This window comes from Podarcis vaucheri, assembly GCF_965113315.1.
Source record: "Podarcis vaucheri genome assembly, chromosome: Z".
Classification (NCBI taxonomy): domain Eukaryota; kingdom Metazoa; phylum Chordata; class Lepidosauria; order Squamata; family Lacertidae; genus Podarcis; species Podarcis vaucheri.
In genome coordinates this window covers 33,706,185-33,729,286 of record NC_138758.1, presented here as the reverse complement: position 1 = coordinate 33,729,286, position 23,102 = coordinate 33,706,185, and the positions used below count along the sequence as shown (strand labels likewise).

Here is a 23,102-nt window from a genome sequence, read left to right as displayed (position 1 = left end):
CTTGCGATGAAACTGGTAAAATGTGGGTTGAACAAGATAACTGTTAGGTGAATTTGTAGATGGTTGACTGAACAAACCCAAATAGTACTCATTAAAGATCCTGAGAAAAGGTGACAAGTGGGGTGCACAGGGTTCTTTCTTGGGCCCGTTGTTGTTCAAATTGGTTGAAGGAATTGAGGGGATGCTCATCAAATATGTAGATGACATCAACCTGGATGGGGTAATTAATGCCACAGAAGACAGAACCAGAATTCAGAATGACCTTAACAGATTGGAGAACTGGGCCCAAAGCTAACAAAATGAGTTTCAGTAGGGAAAATGTAAGGTTCTCTACTTAGGCAGGAAGAACAAAATAAACAAATATAAGATGGAGGACACCTGGCTTGCCAGTAGTAAATGTGAAAAGGGTCTAGGGATCTTGGTGGACTACTAGCTGAATGTGAGTCAACAGTGTGATGAAGCAGCAAAAAATGCTAATGCTATTTTAGGCTGTGTCAACAGAAGTATAGTGTTCAGGGAATTAATAGTACCACTCTATTTTGCCTTGGTCAGACCACACCTGGAATACAGTGTCCAATTCTGGGCACCACAATTTGAGAAGGATGCTGACAAGCTGGAACTTGTGCAGAAGAGGGTAACCAAGATGATGAAGGGTCTGGAAACCAAGCCTTATGAGGAATGGTTGAAGGAGCTGGGGATGTGTAGCCTGGAAAAGAGGAGACTGAGAGAATATATGATAGCCATCTTCAAATATCTCAAGTGCTGTCACATGAAAGAAGGAACAAACTTGTTTTATCCTGATCTGGACGGTAGGACTCAAACCAATGGCTTCAAGTTACAAGAAAGGAGATTCCGACTAAACACCAGAAAAAACTTTCTGAGAGCTGTTTGATAGCCAAACAGCCTCCTTCAGGAGGTTGTGGACCCTCCTTCCTTGGAGGTTTTTAAGCAGAGGTTGGATGACCATCTGTCATGGATGCTTTAGCTGAGATTCCTGCATTGCAGGGGGGTGGACTAGATGATCCTTGGGGTCCAACTCTACAACATAGCTGTCAAGTGTCCCTTATTTGAAGGGACAGTCCCTTATTCCAGCATCATGTCCCGCTGCTGTCCCTTATTGATAGATGTCCCTTAAATGATGTCCCTTAAATTTCAAAGGAAGCAGCTCCTCTCCCTCCCTCCCTGCTGGCCAGGGAGGAGGGAGGCTCCAACTGTGTTGCTTGGCTGTGTTGCTCACCCAATAAGACTGGAGGGTGGAGCTTGCATGCCTTGTGTGTGGCTAGTTAATGCAAGCTGAGGAGGTTTTTGAATGCTGGACGCCATTTTGTTGCACGTGCTGCTACAAACTTTGCAGTGCAAAGCCAGGCTGGGGAGCCATCTTAAGTTGAGGCTGCATAAGCCTTGTGGTGCACATGATTCAGATTATATTCAGTTGAACCTCTGGTTACAAAGTTGGTTGGACAGTGTTCTCGAAGCTACCAGCATGAGTTTGACCAGACTGCAGGAGGACAGGAAGACTGGAGTGCCTGGCACAGGTGAGGCTGCAGGTCCCTTATTTTGGCTCCTGGTCCCTTATTTTCAAGGCTGCTGGTCCCTTATTTTCAAATCTGTAAGTTGACAGCTATGCTCTACAATTCTGATTCTATGAAATGTCTGAGTGGCAGACTTGTATATGTATTGGAAAAGTTTGTATTCTGTACATGTTCTAATTTACCTGTACAGCCCATTTTTGTGATGCTTATCTGAGTGTAGGTAAAAGGTAAAGGACCCCTGGATGGTTATGTCTAGTCAAAGATGACTATGGGGTTGTGGCGTTCATCTCGCTTTCAGGCCGAGGGAGCCAGCGTTTGTCCACAGACAGCTTTCTGGGTCATGTGGCCAGCATAACTAAACTGCTTCTGGCACAATGGGACACCCTGATGGAAACCAGAGCGCACAGAAACACTGTTTACCTTCCCATTGCAGCGGTACCTATTTATCTACTCGTGCCGGTAAGCTTTCGAATTGCTAGGTTGGCAGGAGCTGGGACAGGGCAACGGGAACTCACCTAGTCACAGGGATTCGAACCACCGACCTTCAGATCAGCAGTCCCAAGAGGCTCAGTGGTTTAAACCAAGGTGCTACCTGTGTCCCTATCTAAGTGTATGGAATGTTAGAGGAGGGTAGTACCTCTGGTCAGGTACATGTCATGCTCTTACTGGAGTAGTTTGTCCATTTTTGGTCCCCACCATGCACTCAGCTCTCAACTGTGACTCATAGAAGTGTCCATATGTGACAGCAGCCACACCCAAGGAAATGGCTTCGACTGGCTGGCTAAAACAGGTGAGGGTAGCCGATTGAGCCGATGATACCAATAATGCATCAGATGGTTAAGTGGTTTCTGTACCTGCTGTAGAGGGAAGTGGGGGCAGAGGGGGCTGGTCAGGTCGACCTAGGAAGACAGCCCATCTAGGAAAAGGAAAACTCTGATCCTAAACCTCTGGTGCTTTGCAGGACATCTTCTAGAGAAGAAAAGGCTACGGAATAAACCCTACACAAATACAAAGTGGAGTCCTGTGGCGGTTGGATGGAGTTTTGTATGCCTCCTTTGGGCAATTCCTGCAGCCAAGTTGATGCCAAACATATTGCTCTGCTTTCCTTTGGACCACATCAGCACAGCCAAGAGAGGGGTCTTGTTCCCTGCACCCTGGGAAGGTGACTTTGGTGCTGCTAACACAGTGGTTTGGTTTCACCCCTGAGGTGCACTCCATTCTCTCTCGAGATAGACGGATGCCAGCAACAACAATCTGATGTTTTGGGGTGGTCACCTTGTCACTGGGACTTCCCCGATCCAAAGGTATAACCCTTTAAACCCACTATTGTTCTGGGTTCTCTTGTTCTCTCTAGTATTTGTGAGTGAAGACCCTGTGGCTTAAGTTTTCCTTAATAAAGATCTATGGCTTATCAGCTGCTTTACTCCTCCTATACTTGGTTTCAGCCTTCTTTCATCCCTGACTTGACAAGCGGATTCCGCAAGGGATCAGGGCTCCCTTAAGTGCAGGAAGGCTTTTCAAATAAGTCTCCTCTGCATTTTTTAGGACACAACTAAAGGATCCCTGACAGGTGGCCGGCCAATCTGTTTAGAAACCACCAGTGAATACAAGTTGCTGGAAACTGCAGGAGGGGAGAATTGCTTTTGAATTCAGGTCCTGCTTGTGGGCTTCCCATAATGGGCATCTAATTGGCCACTGTGAGAACAGGATTCTGGACTAGATGGGCTTTGGGACTGATTCAGCAGGATCTTCTTATGGAGGTCCATTGTGATAAAAGTCCCTCCATGTCCAGGAACAGTCTACATCTGCATATGAGATGGGGGAAAACAATTGGAAAGTGCTCTTGTGCTCAAGTCCTGCTTGCATCTGGTTGGCCACTGTGAGAACAGGATGCTGGACTAGGTGGACCCCCTTTTGGTTTTATCCAGCAGGGCTCTTATTATGTTCCTATGTTTTCATGCACAAAGCTTCTCGTGTGAGCTATGGTCCCCAGGATCCCTTGTGGGAGGCAAAGTGTTTTAAATGTGTGGATGCAGCCACCGTATGAAGACATCCAGATGTGATTTTAATGCAACTCGTTATTATAAAAACAACCTGTGTTCGCTCGATATCTGCTTTGCACAGTTAAAATGGGGCACACAGATATCTTCCAGGAACCAAAATGATGACAGGCAGAAAAAAGGGAGGATGTGAGTAACCTCCTTATCAAAGAAGCTTTGCTTCAGTCATGGAGTGGCTGGTGGTCACCCAGTATCTGATAGCAGGCAAACTGGGAAAACTTTTGGTGTTATAAAACACTCTGCAGATGGCGTAAAATGCCAGGCTCTGGAAACTCATAGAATCCCTTCCTGTGGTTTTCAGCAACTGGAATTCAGAAGCACTGTTGTCTCCGACTGTGGAAGCAGAACATAGCCAGTGTAGACAGTAGGCCCTGAAAGCCTTCTCTTCCTCCATGAATTTGTCAAATCTACTTTTAAAGCCATCCAAGTTGGTGGCTATCATGGCCTCTTGTGTTAGAGAGTTTTGTAGCTTAACTATGAAACTTTTTTAAAAAAAATCTGTCCCAAATCTTCCAACCTTCAGCTTCAATGGAACGTCCACAAGTGTTATGAGAGAGGTAGGAAATCTTTGCCCTGTCCACTTTCTCCATGCCATGCAACATTTTATAAACTTCTATCATGTCCCCTCTTCCACTTGCCTTTTTTTTAAACTACAAAGCCTCTACTCTAAACTTCAGGGTAAATATAACCAGTCAAAGATGATGTAAAGCTGGAAATAATAAGATTCTGGATCAGGAAGGATCATTCACCTTGAACATTGGCGTGAAATAGTCACCAGGCCGGCTCACCCCAGTGTTAAGGGTTGGTTTCCAGGGGCAGAACAAACTTCAGGGACATTTTCAACAACAGGTTGGCTGGTGAATTTGGATTCCTATAGAAGTCAGCCCCTGACAAGGTACACTGGAGCCTTTGTGTGCTTTTTTATTCACAAGGCTTGTTTGGACTGGTCCCTTATTTATTTATCAACCTTGGCTTGGCTCCAAAAAAGGTCCTGTTTTCTTCAGAAAGCAATGAATGAGCCTGGCTTAAGGGTGGAAAGCCATTGCCAGAAAGCTTCTGGTAGAATCATAGTGTTAGGAAAAATTATAGGCTTGGAAGGGACCCCAAGGGTCATGTAGTCCAACCCCCTACAATGCAGGGATTGCAGCTAAAGTACCTTGGAGAGATGGTCACTCAACCTCTCTTTAAAAACCTCCGATGAAGGAGAGCCGCCACCTTCCAAGGGAGTCCATTCCACTGTTGAATGTCTCTTGCCCTCAGGAAGTACTTCCTAATGTTTAAACTCCTTTCTCGTAACTTGAAGCCATTGGTTCGGGTCCTACCCTCCAGAGCAACAAAAACAAGCTTTTTCAATCTTCCATGTGACAGCTCTTCAGATATTTGAAGATGGCTATCACATCTCTCTCTCTCTTCTCCTCTCCAGGCTAAATGTTTCCACTTCCCTCGACTGTTCCTCGTAAGGCTTGGTTTCTTGGTTCTTCACAAAGCATCCCTTTCTCTTTAAAAATTGTTTTGAGGTTGCTATTATTATTATTATTATTATTATTATTATTATTATTCAAATAAATTTAGCAGGCAACTTGCCAAGATGCAAAAGAAAGCAGAGCACAAACTATAGCAACAGTTAGAAAGGAATGATGAAACAAACAACTTCATAAATGCATAAGAGACTGGCCTGAAAACATCTCCCACATAAAAACAAACTTAAGAGTTAGCTGAAGCATTTAAAGCCCTATGATACCACTTTAAATACTTTGGCCACCAATACTTTGGCCACCTCATGAGAAGAGAAGACTCCCTGGAAAAGACCCTGATGTTGAGAAAGATGGAGGGCACAAGGAGAAGGGGACGACAGACGACAAGATGGTTGGATAGTGTTCTCGAAACTCCCAGCATGCGTTTGACTAAACTGCGGGAGGCAGTGGAAGACAGAAGTGCCTGGCGTGCTCTGGTCCATGGGGTCAAGAAGAGTCGGACACGACTAAATGACTAAGCAACAACAACAAAACCACTTTTAACCGTTCTTTGCCCAAAGGATCCTGGGAGTGGTAGTTTGTTCAGAGTGCTGAGAGTTGTTAAGAGGTCCCTGACACACACAAACACGTATTTCCCCTTACAGACCTATGATTCCTAGGGTGGTTTAATAATCAATCGCTCTGCAGGGAATTCTGGGAATTGTAGTTCTGTAGCAGAAATAGGGAGTCCTCCCAGTCCTACCTGCAGATGCCCCTGGGGATTGAACATGGGACCCTCTGCATACTACTAGCCTATGGCTGTTTCCCTTTAACATAGTCTAGTCCTTATCATTCTGAATAAATGGAAATGTAGGAAGCTGCCTTATACTGAGTACCAAACTGCTAGGTCCACTTGGCTCATTATTATCTACACCAGTGTTTCCCAAACTTGGGTCTCCAGCTGTTTTTGGACTACAACTCCCATCATCCCCAGCTAGCAAGACCAGTGGTCAGGGATGATGGGAACTGTAGTCCAAAAGCAGCTGGAGACCAAAGTTTGGGAAACACTTACCTACACCAACCAACAGCAGCTCCCTAGGGTTTCAGATAGGAGACACTTCCAGCCCTACCTGGAGAAGCATTTGGGTACTGGGCCTGGGACCTTATACACAATTTCTTTGTTTAGACAAGCCGGTCCAGATATGTAGACTGCTAGTGTAGGTTTTAATCTGTTCTGGCTTTTTGCTGATTTTATTTCTTATGAATGTTCATGGTAAAGTCTATATTAATTGCAATTTCTTTTTAAAGAAGAGGCTACACCCCCCAAAAAACCCCACCAACCTTTACCAAGGATGGGCCTTCCCTAGCCATATACAGTTGTATCTTGGAAGTTGAACAGAATCCATTTCGGAAGTCCATTTGACTTCCAAAATATTCGGAAACCAAAGCGCAGCTCCCGATTGGCTGCAGAAAGCTCCTGCAGCCAATCGGAAGCCACGGAAACCGCGCCAGACATTCATCTTCTGAAAATGGTTTGAAAACTGGAAAAATCATAGTGTTGGTGCTGACGTTTAAAGCCCTAAATGGCCTCGGTCCAGTATACCTGAAGGAGCATCTCCACCTCCATCATTCTGCCTGGACACTGAGGTCCAGCGCCGAGGGCCTTCTGGCGGTTCCCTCACTGCGAGAAGCCAAGTTACAGGGAACCAGGCAGAGGGCCTTCTCGGTAGTGGCGCCCTCCCTGTGGAACGCCCTCCCACCAGATGTCAAAGAGAAAAACAACTACCAGACTTTTAGAAGACATCTGAAGGCAGCCCTGTTTAGGGAAGCTTTTAATGTTTGATAGACTATTGTATTTTAATATTTTGTTGGAAGCTGCCCAGAGTGGCTGGGTAAACCCAGCCAGATGGGCGGGGTATAAATAATAGATTATTATGATGATTATTATTGGGTTTCAATTGTTCAGGAGCTGATTTGTTCGGGAGCCAAGGCATTTGAGATCCAAGGTACGACTGCACTGACAGGGTCTCATTGCCTGCCTGCTGAGGGAAGGAGGCCACACCTGTCCCTTAGCAGCAAACAACCGCAGCATCCAGCCTCTCTCTTTCTCTCCAACAGGCACCCCAGAAACAGGTCCACCTGCAGGAGCAGCACCTGGCCAGGGGCCAGGCCTCTGGTGAATCCACGAGGCTGAGCGGCTGCAGGAAAGAAAAGGATTGTGGCGCTGTGCAGCAAGCCTCCAAACTGGCTGTGCAAGGCTCTGCTGCCAGGCGCACTCCACATCCCTATGCCACGCCCACCGCAGGGCCCGGGGAACAAGTCCTACTTTTTCTCTCGGCTGTTGACACAACCAGCAGAGGAGCCTGAGGCTGAAGAAGCAACAAAGGTGGCTGTGGATGGAGGTGTTGGGGCTGTGAGGTTGGCCCCTGCGGGAGGTACCTGGAAGGAGGCACCCCCAGGAACTGGTACTGTGTCCAGCTCCCTAAAAGACGCATGCCCCCCCCCACACTTTGTTTCAGAAAAGTTAAGTAAGTTCCACAAGTCCATAGAATTGAAAATAAAGTTGCTAATATCATAATGCCTTTATAGAAATCTACGAGACAACCATAATTTGGAATACAGTTCTGGTTGCCTCACCTCAAAATGGGTATTGTAGAGATGGGAAAAGTTCAGAAAAACTGCAGCCAAAATGATCTAGAGGATGAAGCATCTCCCCACATAGGAAAGATTGCAGCATTTGGGATTTTTCCATTTAGAGAATAGGTGGTTTGCTAAAAGTTCATAAAATTATAGATGGCATGGATAGAGTGGCAAGAGGGAAGTTTTTCTCCCTGTCTCATAACACTGGAACTGGTGGTCATCCAGTGACGCGGAATGTTGGAAGACTCAGGACAGAGAAAAGAGCAGACTTCTTCACATAGTGCAGAATTAAACAATGGAACTCCCTCCCAAACAGGGCAGTGATGGCTACCAACCTATGTGGCTTTAAAAGAGGATTAGACCAATTTATGAAGGAGATGGATGACTACTAGCCCTGCTAGGCCCTGCCTCCGCAGTTGGAGGCAGCAATGCTTCTGAATACCAGTTGCTGGAAGCCACAAGGGGGTTATGCTCTTGTACTTGGGTCCTGCTGGTGGGCTTTCCGCAATTGGGGAATTAGACGGAGATTAAATGAGGAGAGAAAACCATGTGCACTACCTTGTGATATAGATGCAATGAAATAAACAAATAATAAAATGAGACAGAACCAATGTTCCCCCACCCCCAGTTTTACTGGGGCTCAGCCTCCAAAGACGCGGGTGGCGCTGTGGGTAAAACCTCAGTGCCTAGGACTTGCCGTTCATATGGTCGGCGGTTCGAATCCCCGTGGCAGGGTGAGCTCCGGTTGTTCGGTCCCAGCTCCTGCCCACCTAGCAGTTCGAAAGCACCCCTAAGTGCAAGTAGATAAATAGGTACCGCTTTATAGCGGGAAGGTAAACGGCGTTTCCGTGTGCGGCACTGGTGCTGGCTCACCAGTGCCGCTTCGTCACGCTGGCCACGTGACCCGGAAGTGTCTGCGGACAGCGCAGGCTCCCGGCCTCTTAAGCGAGATGAGCACGCAACCCCAGAGTCGGTCACGACTGGCCCGTACCGGCAGGGGTACCTTTACCTTTACTTTAAAATGAGACAGAACCAATGTTCCCCCACCCCCAGTTTTACTGGGGCTCAGCCTCCAAAGACCCCTTTGGTTTTTCTTGCCCAGAGATGTGAAATTCTCACACCTGGGCAAATGACAGGGAATGGTTCACCTGCCAAAGGATGCTGCCAGGTTCCCACAGGATTCAAAACAAAATGAATGGAGGCCAAGAATTTCTGCATGGAGATTTGTGGCTTGGGGGCATCTTTCGAGCGTTGGAAGGAATGGGAGGGGTATGTATGTTTTGTTGCAAAAAAAGAGAAAAGTTAAGGATCATTTTTTAAACAACCAAGGAAAGTTGCACAGCCCAAGAACATTTTCTCAAATAATTTGCTGCTCTTGCATCAGAGGTGGTAATTAACCAGAAGTGTCTTCAGGGGGAAGTGGGCTACCTGCCTCGCCCCTTTGCTCAAAAGGTCTTTAACTCTTTGCCTCCTGCACATTGCAAAGACAGTCAGTCATGGTGGTGCTGTGGGATGGCCTTTGAACATAAGAAGAGCCTGACTGTTGGATTAGGCCAAAGGAGCCCATCTAATCCAGCATACTGTTCTCATAGTGGCCAATGGGAAATCCGCAAGCAGGACCTGAGTGCAAGAGCCACTCTCTCCGCTTGTGATTCCCAGCAACGAGGGCAGTATGGGATTGAAATGTCAGGGGGAAAGATGAGCATCCTTTTCTGACCATCACAGGTATGCAGCTGCAATCAATCCACATCACTTTATTTGGAACTATGAGGTCTAGAATCTTACATTTTTTTTATGGGGAAGGGCTATAGTTCAGAGGCAAAGCTCCTGCTTTGCATGCATGGAGAAAAGGTTCTAGGTTCAATTCCCAGTGGCCTCTCTATATAGGGTTGGAGATTCACTGCCAGGTGAAGTGCAGTGCAGGCCATAGCTGGATGTACCATTGCAAATATGACGTAGCTTCCTGTTCTGCAGACAAGCATAGTACAATTCTGCTCCCCGAAGAATATCCTGTGGAGATGACCCTTTGGTTTTTGTGGCCCAGTATTGCTCAAGGTCACGATTCTCTGTTGTTTATCTTCATCACTGAGCCTTCCCCAGTGTCTATGGAAAGAGGACCATGTCGGGCAGAGGTTGCAAATGTTTGTCACATTGTCGTGTGTGCTTTCTTTTCGATGGTTGCCTTTTGCACTGGGGCACATCATCTTGCAGAAGTACAATAGGGCATTTGGGAAGGAGACAACAGCACTGCCCAAAATGCACACACACACACAGGACTTCACAACCAGCCTTGCTGGAATGGGAAAGACCCAGACACACAAGAGATGTGTGGGACTTGGCTAGGAGATTGCATCACTTACTTTTAGCAGCCAGCTGGCAAAAAGCTGGGCATTCACTCACACATCTAGACAACAGTAGGTACTCATCAAAATAGTAGAAATGGCTTTGAAACAAGGCAAGAGACAGGGTTGTCTGCAAGGTCTCATGCACCTCAAAGGCACCCAGTAGCATTTCAAGTCTTCCTCCCTGCTGCCTCCTTTGGTTTCAGGATCACTGCTATCAAATTGAACAAATTCATAGAAGAGGAGGCTATCAATTGCTACTGATCACAATGACTATGCTCTGCCTCCACATTCAGAAGCAGCAAATGCAATAATAATTATATTGTGTTATTTCTGCTGTAGCATTGAACTATGCATGAGTGGGACCTGTGCTTACTGTAGGTAAAGCATTTAAACTTACTTAAGGTTGTGGTCTAGGGACGCGGGTGGCGCTGTGGGTAAAAGCCTCAGCGCCTAGGACTTGCCGATCGAAAGGTCGGCGGTTCGAATCCCCGCGGCGGGGTGCGCTCCCGTTGTTCGGTCCCAGCGCCTGCCAACCTAGCAGTTCGAAAGCACCCCCGGGTGCAAGTAGATAAATAGGTACCGCTTTATAGCGGGAAGGTAAACGGCGTTTCCGTGTGCTGCGCTGGTGCAGGCTTGCCAGAGCAGCGATGTCACGCTGGCCACGTGACCCGGAAGTGTCTCCGGACAGCGCTGGCCCCTGGCCTCTTGAGTGAGATGGGCGCACAACCCCAGAGTCTGTCAAGACTGGCCCGTACGGGCAGGGGTACCTTTACCTTTACCTTTAAGGTTGTGGTCTAACAGGGGTAGATGCAGGGAAGCAGCATTTTAAGCAGGGATGAAACTAGGTTTTATTTCACCCGGGTCAAGGTCCCAGTTTGGCACACACACACCCAATGTGCATTTGCATACTCACACACACAGAGGCTGGGAGCCTCAATGGAGCCCTTCTGGAGGCTTCACCCAGGACCAAAAACTGTTTTTCTGTTGTGGTTACCCACACATGTGGGATTTCAGGATCAACTGGTGTTCCTCAGTTATTTCCCCAACACTTCTAATGTTCTCAAGCAGGAAGAGTTGGTGTTGTGCTTAGATCCTGCTTTCGGGCTTCCCTTTGGGTTATCTGGTTGACCATTGTGAGAACAGGATGCTGCAGTAGATGGATCTTTGGTCCAATGTGGCAGGGCTCTCCATATGGAGATCTACTGTGATAGTATAACCTTCATGCATAGAAGAACAGCTCTGAATCAGTTGCTGGAAATCACAAGAGGGGAGAGTTGCTGCTGCCCTCAGACCCTGCTTGTGGGCTTACCATCTGCTTGGTCAGGATGAGCACAGGATGCTGGACTAAATGGGCCAATCCAACATGTGCGTCTTTTTAGGAAATGTTCCCTATTGTGCATTCAGCAATTTCCATTTTGCTCTTAAAAACATATTGGTAAAAGAGACAAATTTGTAGAATTATATATATAAAAGTTTTGTGTGTGTGTGTTTGGAGGTGTGTGTGCATAGGGATGTCTCCTGCTTTTCAGTCAAGGAATTACACAGCCAACAGGTCAAAAAGATCTGAAATCAGGAAGCAACAGGAAGCAGATTTAGAAGCAATCCCCTTCCCGTTGTCCCTGAAAGCTGCTTGGATCAGGAATCAGGAAGGGAGTGTCTCTCCAAATGATTCATAGGTGGGAGAGGTGTGGGAAAGAACTGAGATCAGTGGTGGGTGGGTAGGAGCCCCCCTTTCTGCCCCCCGTGCCAGAAAGATGCAGGAATGAGACATAAATAAAGACATCTGAACTCATTTGGACACATCACAAAGTACAAACTCAACGGCTCTTTAATAAATGATTGACTTAGCCTTAGGTTAAAAAAAGAGAGAGAAGCAGGCACACCTTTCGATTAAGTAACTTAAGCCCTTGAGTGCCTGGCTCCACACACATGCATGCACGCACACACACACAAGCAAAGTCATGTGAGATTGCATGAGCTTGCTGCGGAAAAATCAATGTGCTTTGACCCGTGGGCCGAGCTTGCAAACCCGGCCCACGCACCTATCGAACCCAAGGCTGGGACACGAGTGGAGCGCAAGCGGATTGTCAGCTGCGTGTGCCTGACAAAGGAAGACAACCAGCTGTGGGTGTGGCTGCTGTTGTTGCCAGTGAGTCCTCTTGCCACAATAAACCAGCTGGTCCAGATTTAAAGGTGCCTCACAAATGCTGAACGTGGTTTGAGAGAGGCTTCTCTGCTTTCCATTCTGAAAACACACACGTGCCTCTTGCGACACAACTTGAGGTCCCCTTTCTGCTCAGATAGGTTGGAAACAACCTGCCTGACCTGCTTTGGAAGAGGGGTGAAAAGTGTGGGGTGTGCACACACAAATCCCTCTTTTTTATTATGATTATAAGGGTTATATAAAACAAGTGTGGTGAAGTGATTAGACCAGGACCTGAGATAGATCCGTTCAAAATCCCTACTCAGCCATGAAGCTCACCGGGTGGCCTTGGGCCAATCAATGCCTCTCAGCCTGACCTACCTCACAGGGCTGTTGTGAGGGTTAAAATGGGGGTGGCCTATATACACCACTATGCGCTCCTTGAGGAAAGGTGGGGTGTAAATGTAATAAACAAATAAGATAAATAAATTATGGTTATTAATAATTAACTGTTCTTCACCCTGAAGTTCCTGGGCAAGTGACAACAATGAAACGCAACATTAAAACAGTTGAAAACAACTTACAATCTCAATAATAAGGTGGATTCTAAAAAATATACATCTCAAGTTATTGTTGTTGTTACCTTTCAAACCATCTTAAGCTCTCTTTAAAAATTCTCTTCAGCGTGCAGCAGAGATGGGGGAGCCTCCAGCTGGTTGGGCAAATGTGGTCCTCCAGGCCATTTTTCCTGGCTCTCAGAAGTCTCCCCAGACCACAGTCCTTTTCTCCAGGGTACCCATTTCACTCAACATGTTCCACATCTTGCTTCAGGGCTTTTGCCAGGCTGGAATAACAGGGATCGTGCCTTTTTCTTGCTTCCCTGAGCTGAGGACAGAAAAACATAAAGGCCACATAATATAATTAATGAATTAATTACATAAATGTAAACACACACACACACACAAAACAACCTCAAAGTTAACAGAATAAAACAGTAACATTACTGTAAAATCACATCAACATTCTGCATGTCTAGGTGGGCTTGTATAAACACAAATGTTCTTAGCAGGCACCGAAGAGTACAGTGAAGAACACCTGCCTGATGTCAATAGGCAGGGAGTTCCAAAGCACACACTAAACAATCCAAGTTCTTACAAATGTGGCACGGGTGTTATGTGGCACCTCTAGAAGTGCCAACTCCGTCGATCGAAGTGGTTGACTGGCTCATGTGGGGTAACGTGATCATGTAGGTAAACTGGTCCCAAGTTGTTAAATGCTTTATATGCTAGTAGTAACACATTGAACTTGACCTGTTAGCAAATGGGCAACTTGTTCAGATCTCAGAGCACAGGCATTCTATGTTGCCCAGGCCTCACTCCTGTCAGCAATTGTGCTGCAGCATTCTGCACTAACTGCAGCTTCTGGATCAAGCACAAGGGAAGTCCCACAGTCAGTGCAGTGCATTAGTCCAGTCTTGAAGGGATGAGTGCCTGAACTACATAGGCTGCCCCTTTGATTCTGGCCCCTAGAAGCTTTCCTGCAAGGGAATGTGGCCCCAGGACTGAAAAAGCTCGCTCCTGTTAGACAAGCTTAGATTTTAATATTCTTTGTTCACCCTCTTGTGCTCTCAAGGTTCAACAGTTTGAGGTGAAGGGTGTGGGTGTTCTTCTGCCCTCTTATGATTGCAGAAGTGGAACTAGGGGTTTGTCAGCCATGGCAACTTCCTTAAAGCAGAATTTGAGCATGGCATAGTGTGGCAAAGTGTGGAACCAGGAACTTCCAGGTTCAGATGCTGCCTCAGTTGTGGAAACCCAATGAACCTGACACCACTATCTGAACCCCAGATCCGCCAGCTTTAAGGGAGTTTGGAATAGGTGGGTCTTGGGTCTGAATACCTCCCTCGTCAACTGCGGAGAGTTGTTAAGTCCCCCGACCGCACGCAAGGCTGACTTAGCTGGGGAACTTACTGGCAATAGGCCTGTTCAAGCCTAACAGGTTAAAGGTAAAGGTACCCCTGCCCGAACGGGCCAGTCTTGACAGACTGTGGGGTTTGTGCGCCCATCTCACATCTATTGGCCGGGGGCCAGCGCTGTCCGGGGACACTTCCGGGTCACGTGGCCAGCGTGACATCGCTGCTCTGGCGAGCCAGAGCCGCACACGGAACGCCGTTTACCTTCCCGCTGGTAAGCGGTACCTATTTATCTACTTGCCCCCCGGGGGTGCTTTCGAACTGCTAGGTGGGCAGGCGCTGGGACCGAGCAGCAGGAGCGCACCCCGCCGCGGGGATTCGAACCGCCGACCTTTCGATCGGCAAGCCCTAGGCGTTGAGGCTTTAGCCCACAGCGCCACCCGCGTCCCCCGCTTAGCTGGGGAACTTACTGGCAATAGGCCTGTTCAAGCCTAACAGGTTAGCACTGGATAAAAGGCTTGCCAGTTTGACCAAGCCAGCCTCTTTTGCAAGATGTCCCCCCCCCCCAACCATACATAAAAAATTCTGCAAGCAAAACAAGATGGGTTTTCAAAGCTGCTCCTCCTGCAACCTCCAGAACAGAATAACAAGAGCTTTGCAGCTCCTTCCCCTTTTTCAACATAAGAAGTTGACAAAGTCAAAATATTGCTTGCTTTCTTGTCAGCAAGGCAACTGATGGGTTCTGCCTGAAGGGTCCAAAATGGGTGAAAGCTTGAGTGTTGGGGGCATAATGGGATAGCAGAGCATCCATGCCTGGGGCAGTCAACCTTTAAATACCAGATGGGGAACTGGAGTGGTGCTGTTGCACTTAGGTACTGCTTGTGGGCTTCCCATAATAGGCATCTGTTTGGCCACTGTGAGGACAAGATGTTGGACTAGAGGAGCCCCCTTTGGCCTGATCCAGCAGCCGGACTCTCCTTAGGTTCTTCCGACAGTTCCTATGCCTCTGACCCTGTTCTTTCAAAATGACTGCTACATGGTTCCCAAGGGCTTGTTTCACTGCTGCTGCGGAAAAGATCTATTTTTGTGGACTGACTGCACTTGTGTTGGTCAGGAAAAAGTGGTCCTCATTCCCCCTGACTTTTCCCTCATTCACTTGCCTTCCTCAGCTTGGGAGAACCACCAGGTCCTTGCTATCAACCTCTTGTAGGCAATGTGCAAATGTTGTTTTTCAAATCCAGCAGTTGTGGCACAGACCTGGCCAATCACCAGCCGGCATCCTTTGAAAAGAACCAATTGGGTGCATGAGCAGGTTCCTCTACCTCCTCCCCTGAAACAGGTTCAGGCCTGAGAGTTCAGGGTTCCCCTGAATGATCTCATCTGATCAGAGAATAGGGAAGGGAGCACAGGGCTGTGAACAGGGCGCCTGCCTGCCTGCCTGCCAACCCGCCCGCCCGCCTGGGGGCTGGGAGGTGGATGATGCTAATAATCCAAATGAGCAATTTTTTAAAGGGCAAAAAATCAGAGATACGTGCCAACGAGTTTGCCAACACACCCCTGGCCTGACGCTCTCATTTCCAGGCCCTTTAAACAGGCACGTGATGGGGAGCTATTAAAGAATAATTGTTTTGCAGAAAAGGGTGTTGCCTCATGAGAGGGGAGGTGTGTCTTCTGCATTCTCTCTCTCCTAGAGGTAGCAAAACTGAGGATAAAATTTGGGTGGAGGTGAAGGGTCAAGGCAGGGCTAAAAAAGTGAACTGTGTGTGGTGTGTGTCTGTGTGTGGAAGATGGTCTCCATGATTTTGGACAGCGGGGGTTGTGTGTGTGTGCACACACTCTTCATGCATGTAGGAATTGACTCTCATGGAACAGGCATTCTTAACAGGTATCACACAATACATGTTCAACAGTTGTAAGGAGTATGTTAGCATCTACACTTGGGTACTTGTTATGACTGAGTTGAATAGGATCCAAAATGCAGCAGTCTGATTGGTCCTAGAACAATAGGAGCCAGAATGCAGCAGTCTGATTGGTCCACAGGAGCCACCCAATCCAGCTCCAGGTGGAAGTGAATCTGCAACCTGATTGGCCTACAGGAGAATACTGGAATTAGCCAATCATGTGGGGCCCATTGTGTAAATAATGTATATGAAGCAGACACTTTGGGGGACCTTGCATTCCTCACTACTATGAGCTGAATAAAGAGCATGAAATCCACACTTGACTCCAAGTATATTTCAGAACTCCTTCCCTTTGACATCAGGCAGGTGCCTTTGCTGTCCTCTTTCTGGAGTACATATAAGAGCCCTGCTGCATCAGGCCAAAGAGAGCCCATCTTGTTCAGCATCCAAAGGGAAGCCCAGAAGCAGGACCTAAGTGCAAGAGCAACTCTCCCCTCCTGTAGTTTCCAGCAACTGGTATTTGGAGGCATTGCTGCCTCCAACTTAGAAGCAAAGCCTAGCCTTCATAGCTTGCAGCAGCATTGATAGTCTCATCTTCCATGAGTTTGTCCAGTCAAAAGAAAGTACAGTTAGCCTACTGGATCAGGCCAAAGGGGGCCCATCTAGTCCAGCATCCTCTAACCACAGTGGCCAGCCAGATGCCCCCCACTGGCAGAAGCCCACAAGCAGGACCCAAGTGCCACAGCAGCAGCACTCTAGACCCACTGATGTTCATAGAATCATAGAACTGTAGAGTTGGAAGGGACCCTAAGGGTCCTCTAGTCCAACCCCCTGCAATGCAGGAACATGCAGCTGTGCCATACAGGGATCGAACCTGCAACCTTGGCATTATCAGCACCGCACTCAGTTGGTTAAACTGAGGTTTTATTTTTGATCTTTTATTTTTAGTTTTGATCTTTAGTTTTGATCTTTTATTTTTAAGCTATTAACCTGAATTGTCTTTAAAAGCTTTTCATTTGCTAAATTGGTTATTATTATTATTATTATTATTATTATTATTATTACTTTGAAAACTGCTTAGAGATGTTGAGTACAGTCGAGCGGTATATAATTTTTTGTTTAAGAAGAACAAAGAAATAAAGAAGGGTTCTTTTGCATGCAAAGCAGTTACTTTGTCAAAGGTTGGTGGAAGGAGACACAGGTGAGAGGTGGGGAGAGAGGAAACTTTACTGAAAATGTGCATTTCCTGTTCCTCTACCTGCAGAGTGGCCCCAAAATAGAGAGCTGAAAGTAAGACTCCCATCTGCTTCTCTCTCTCTCTCTCTCTCTCTCTCTCTCACACACACACACACACACACACACACACAAGCCCAAGAAGGATCAGGACTGCAGAGGGTATCCAGTAGTCGCCCCCTTTGTTGAGGGTGGTGCAGCTGGCATGCATATTTCCAGGTGCCCATCTGGCCTTTCACAACCTGATCAATCAGAAATGAAATTTTGTTCTAGGAATTGAAACTGCCGTGCACCTTCAGAGGAAACTCTTAAAAGACAAAGCCTGACTCACCACCACCCACCCACCTTAATAATAATTAGGGCTCACCAATCCAGAGCACAGTTAGCGAGCCACCAGAGAGCCATTTTGTGCTAGAAGATGACTCAAGCAAGTGAGACAAAGAGCAGCGGCTCATACCCAGTGCTGGTCCCACTCTGCTTGGGAATCCTGCAAGCTCCGCAATCTTTTGGTGTGGCAGTGCCTAGACTTTGGAACTCCCTACCTATTGACATCAGGCAGGAACCTTTGCTATGCTGTTTTTGGATGTGGGTGGCACTGTGGGTTAAACCAGAGCCTAGGACTTGCCAATCAGAAGGTCAGCGGTTCGAATCCCCGTGATGGGTTGAGTTCCTGTTGCTCGGTCCCTGCTCCTGCCAACCTAGCAGTGAGACAGCACGTCAAAGTGCAAGTAGATAAATAGGTATCACTCTGGTGGGAAGGTAAATGGCATTTCCGTGCACTGCTCTGGTTTGCCAGAAGCGGCTTAGTCATGCTAGCCAGCATGACCCGGAAGCTGTACGCCGGCTCCCTCGGCCAATAAAGCGAGATGAGCGCCACGACTGGACCTAATGGTCAGGGGTCCCTTTACCTTTAAAAAACATTATCTTTTGTCGTCATCCCCAGATGTTTAGAAAGTGGATGCCAGTTTTTAACCCTTTATCATGATTTTAACTTTTCCAAAAGTCTTAATGATTGTTAATTTTTCTTGGTGGTAATTTTATTGTTTTATCCTTTTTGTAAAATACTTTGATAGTTATAAATATAAAGGTAAAGGTAAAGGTACCCCTGCCCATACGGGCCAGTCGTGACCGACTCTGGGGTTGTGTGCTCATCTCGCTTAAGAGGCCGGGAGCCAGCGCTGTCTGAAGACACTTCCGGGTCTAATAATAATAATAATAATAATAATAATAATAATAATAATTTATTTATACCCCGCCCATCTGGCTGGGCCTCCCCAGCCACTCTGGGCGGCTTCCATAGAAACCAAAAATACAGTAAAATATCACACGTTAAAAACTTCCCTGAACAGGGCTGCCTTAAGATGTCTTCTGAATGTCAGGTAGTTGTTTATTGCTTTGACATCTGCTGGAAGGGCTGCTCTGGCGAGCCAGCACCAGCGCAGCACACAGAAACGCTGTTTACCTTCCCGCTATAAAGCGGTACCTATTTATCTTAAGGGTGCTTTCAAACTGCTAGGTGGGCAGGAGCTGGTACCGAACGACGGAAGCTCACCCCGCCGCAGGGATTCGAACCGCCGACCATACGATTGGCAAGTCCTAGGCGCTGAGGTTTTACCCACAGAGCCGCCCACATCCTATATAGATATATAGATATAGTCAATTTTTGTACACAGTACTGAGCTGGTGAACTTCATTGCAAAATTCGGAGAATTAGTTTTGGGCAGTGCAGATTAACTAAGTTTGCCTTTAAACATCAACTGAATTGAATTTCTCCCCATCATCATTATTATTCCTACAAGATCACTTACCCCCTATATGCCAATCATATACACTTCCGTTGGTGGAACTGGCACTGTTACAGGTGACATACAATATCCATTATGCATCTTTTATTGTATTTTTAATATTCTGTTGGGAGCCGCCCAAGAGATGGGCGGAGTATAAATTATTATTATTCTTAGTAGTAGTAGTAGTACCTCTGGATGTGAACGGGATCTGTTCTGGAGCCCTGTTCGCATCCTGAAGTGAAAGCAACCCGCGTCTGCGAGTGCGCAGGTCGCAATTCACCACTTCCGCGCATGTGCATGATGTCATTTTGAGCGTCTGCGCATGTGCAAGCGGCGAAACCTGGAAATAACGCGTTCTGTTACTTCCAGGTCGCCATGGAGCACAACCCGAAAACGCTCAACCCGAAGCTACTTCAACCCGAGGTATGACTGTATTTTAGTGTGGTAGCGTTCACACTTTGGAACTCCCTGCCTATTGACAACAGGCAGGAGGCACCTTTGCTATACCCTTTCCAGCACCTGCTAAAAACATCCTCCTTTTGCGCAATTCAGGTGCTTCAAAAGCTGGTGCGCATTTTAACATTTAATGTTATTTTAACTTTTTGGAAGTCTTCTTATTGATAATTTTCTTATTGATCATTTAATTGTTTTAACCTTTTTTTGTAAAACGCTTTGAGGCTTGTGTTTCTTTTTACAATCCAGCAGTGTTTACATATTATGAAATAAATTATTATTAGTGGTACGTAGTAAAAGCAACAGTATTACCCCTAGACTTATTCTTGTTCCACTCCCCCAAACACACACACCTGAAGGAGGAGGTGTTGCGTGGGATTTGGATCTTCCCCCAAACGCAAATTCCACAAGGTGTGTGCGCCCCCACACCACATTTCCCTCTTCTTTTTGCCAGGACAACTGCAGCAGAAGCTTTTTCCACGCGAGCCCTGCAGAAGGAGGAGGCGTTTTCCCCCACAGTCCTTTGGGGGCCTTTGCTGCAAGAGACTGTCTGGGATTTCTCAGGAATGGAGCAGACGGAGGAAGTTCAGGCGGAGAGGCCTCCACTGGGCCGTATCAGGAGCAGCCCTCAGAGGAAGCCCTTTTAAGGTGGGGGCGAAGCTCTCTGGAGAAGCGGGGAGGAAAGCGGGGCAGGAAAGGGAGGTGTGGGAGCCAGGAAGGCTGCAAACGCCAGCCAGGCAGGGAGATGCAAAGAAACTCTGGCCCTCTGTCATGTGGGGTGGGGTGGCTGAGCTCCAGCCCAAGGATCTGATCTGACATGCTAGGAGTGGATTAATGCAGGGAGTGGAGAAAGTGGGCAGAGAAAAGCTATCGCCTTCTGTCTCGTAACACTGGGACTCTGCGAAAGTCCAATGAATGTTGTAAGGTTCAGGAGAGATAGGACTTGTTCATATATAGTGCATCGTTAAACTGTGGAACTCCCTCCCACAGGAGGCAGTGGTGGCCACCGACCTAGAAGGCTTTCAAATAGGATTGGGCAAATTCATGGAAGAGGATGTGGCTTTCCATGGCTACTAGCCAAGATGGTTGTGCTGTGCCTCCACAATTAAGAGGTGGTAATGTTTCTGAATTCCAGTTGCTGGAAGCTGCTGGTTGGCTACTCTGAGAACAAAACGGTGGACTAGATGGGCCATTGGCCTGATCTAGCCTTGGCTCCCCATTGAGATGTCTATATGAGAGAACAGCGACACCCAGCAGCAGTCTACCAGATGACGGAGAAAGCAACAACTAATGGGCCCTCCTTGTGGGCTTTCTTCTGAACAGGGCCCGACCATCCTGTTTTGCCACCTGAGGCAAAACGGGAAGGTGCCACATCACACACACATGCCCATCCCAAGCCTCACCGGGGTTACCCGTGAGACTTGTAAATATTGTAGAACTTCCACAAGAACTTGTGGAGCTTCAATATCTTACAAGAGTTCCATGCTATCTCACAGTAAGCCTCCACTGCTACCATCACCACTGTGTGACCCTGGCAGGGGCAGGTGGGGATGCTGACCTACAGGATTCTGCCACCCAAGGCGGCTGCTTCATGTCTGTGGGGCATTGGGTGGCCACTGTGAGAAGAGGATGCTGAAACAGATGGGCCACTGGTCTGATCCAGCAGCCAGGCTCTCTTTATGTTCATAATATAACACGACTAAGACGACTAAACAACAACACACATTTCTGCAGAGCCATTTCCCCATACTTAGTGCATCTTCATATGTTGCTATTTACCAATATATGCATATTTTATGCACACTTTGTATGCATTTTTGCACACATGACTTGGCTGAAGAATCGCACTGCAAAATTCCAAGGTAAAGGGACCCCTGACCATTAGGTCCAGTCGTGGCCGACTCTGGGGTTGTGGCGCTCATCTTGCTTTATTGGTCAAGGGAGCCGGCGTACAGCTTCCAGGTCATGTGGCCAGCATGACTAAGCCGCTTCTGGCAAACCAGAGCAGTGCACGGAAACGCCATTTACCTTCCCGCCAGAGCAGTACCTATTTATCTACTGGCACCTGCTAGGTTGGCAGGAGCAGGGACCGAGCAACGGGAGCTCACCCCGTCGCAGGGATTCGAACCGCCGACCTTCTGATCGGCAAGTCCTGGGCTCTGTGGTTTAACCCACAGCGCCACTCGCGTCCCTATATTCCAAGAGTTTGGTCAATTTGGTCAAAATTCCAAGAGTTTGGTCAATTTGCCTTTAGATGCAATCTGAATTGAATTCCCTCCCGCCCACACCTTGTGCTTCCAACAGAGGACAGCCCTTTTTAAAAGCACCTTAAGTCAGTCTCCTAGGCCGCCCCCCTATAAATTTCATCCTGCTGCTCACACTTCCTCTTTCTCCAGGCCGGATCCAGCTATCTTCGGAGGGGCAGACCCCTCTGAGGAGGGAGGTGTTGATTCAGCTGCTCCATTTGTATCTCAAAAGCCCTGCTGCATTCTCCCCCCCCCACTCCACCCCAAAGGTGCCTGGGAAAGGAAACGATTGTTCGGAGCAGATCTTGATGGCTCCAGCCAGCCCCCTCTCCCGGAAGAGACTGGGGCTAGTGACTGACTGATGCATCTCTTTGAAATCAGGGAGAGGCCTTGAAAGGGTGGCATTTCCACAGATAGAAAGGAGAACTAGCCATTATTAAGTTCCAAAACAAAATAGGGAAGAAGCAAGCCAATGTGGTGTGGTGGTTAGAGTCTCAGACTAGCACCTGGAAGAGACCAGGGTTCAGATCCGCACGCAACCATGAAGCTCATGAGGCCAGTGACTGCTTCTCAGCCTAACCCACCTCACAGGGTGTTGTAGGGTTTAAATAGGGTGGGGGGTGGGGAGAATCATGTATGCCACTCAGTGAATTTCATGGCTGAGTGGAAATTTGAAGCAGATTCTCCCAGGTCTTAGTCCAGCACTCTAACCACTACACCACATGATAATCATGATAATAAATTAATAGAAAACTGCTGAGGAAATGTGAAGAACTGGATTTGAGTTCGGAAGAAGCGAGGGAACTGAAACTGACTGATCCTTCCATCTGTTTGCTCCTCTGGTCCCAAGGATTGATGGCCGCTCCCTCCTGTTCCTTGATAGCCCTCTGACCTCTTGTTGTTGGCCTCCTATACTTCCTCATTCATGCCTTATTTATTTGCTCAAGCGGCCCCTGTGTGCTGCTCCCACCTCAAAGCCTCCACAATCACCCCCGCAGAACTGTTTACACAGCAGAGGAGGGTAAACAGAGATTTGGAGGAAAGCGTTTGAACAGCCTCCCACATTAATCGGAGAGAGATGAGCCCCAGCCTTGCTCCCTGGCCTGTCCCAGATGTCTTCATCCTCCTGGCCTATTATGGGCATCCTGGAGCAATCTGGGACCCTCCGCGTCCCCCTGGTATTCCTCAGCCACAGCTGAGTTTCTGGTGTGCAAAGGCAGGAATGTTTTCTCCCATCAGGAGGACAAAGCAAATGTACTGCCCTCCCTCCTTTCGCATCCCCTAGTGAGAGGGTTTCTTGGGGCTGGAGGCCAAGCCACAGTAGTGAAGGGGCAGATTCAGAAGTGCAGGTCCCTTCATGATAGTCATAGTCCCACCCCCTCACAGATACCCACCCTTC

At 47.6% G+C, this 23,102-nt stretch overlaps 1 long non-coding RNA gene across 1 annotated transcript in view; it reads right to left on the bottom strand.

Moving 5' to 3' along the window:
- Positions 1 to 23,102, bottom strand: part of LOC309524227 — a 30,700-nt gene extending 7,598 nt beyond the window's left edge. Inside the window, exons 1-2 of the long non-coding RNA XR_014215867.1 lie at positions 21,785 to 23,102; positions 12,818 to 13,059 (exon numbers count right to left, since the gene is read on the bottom strand). This is a non-coding gene — a long non-coding RNA (uncharacterized lncRNA). The remainder of the gene's footprint in view (positions 1 to 12,817; positions 13,060 to 21,784) is intronic.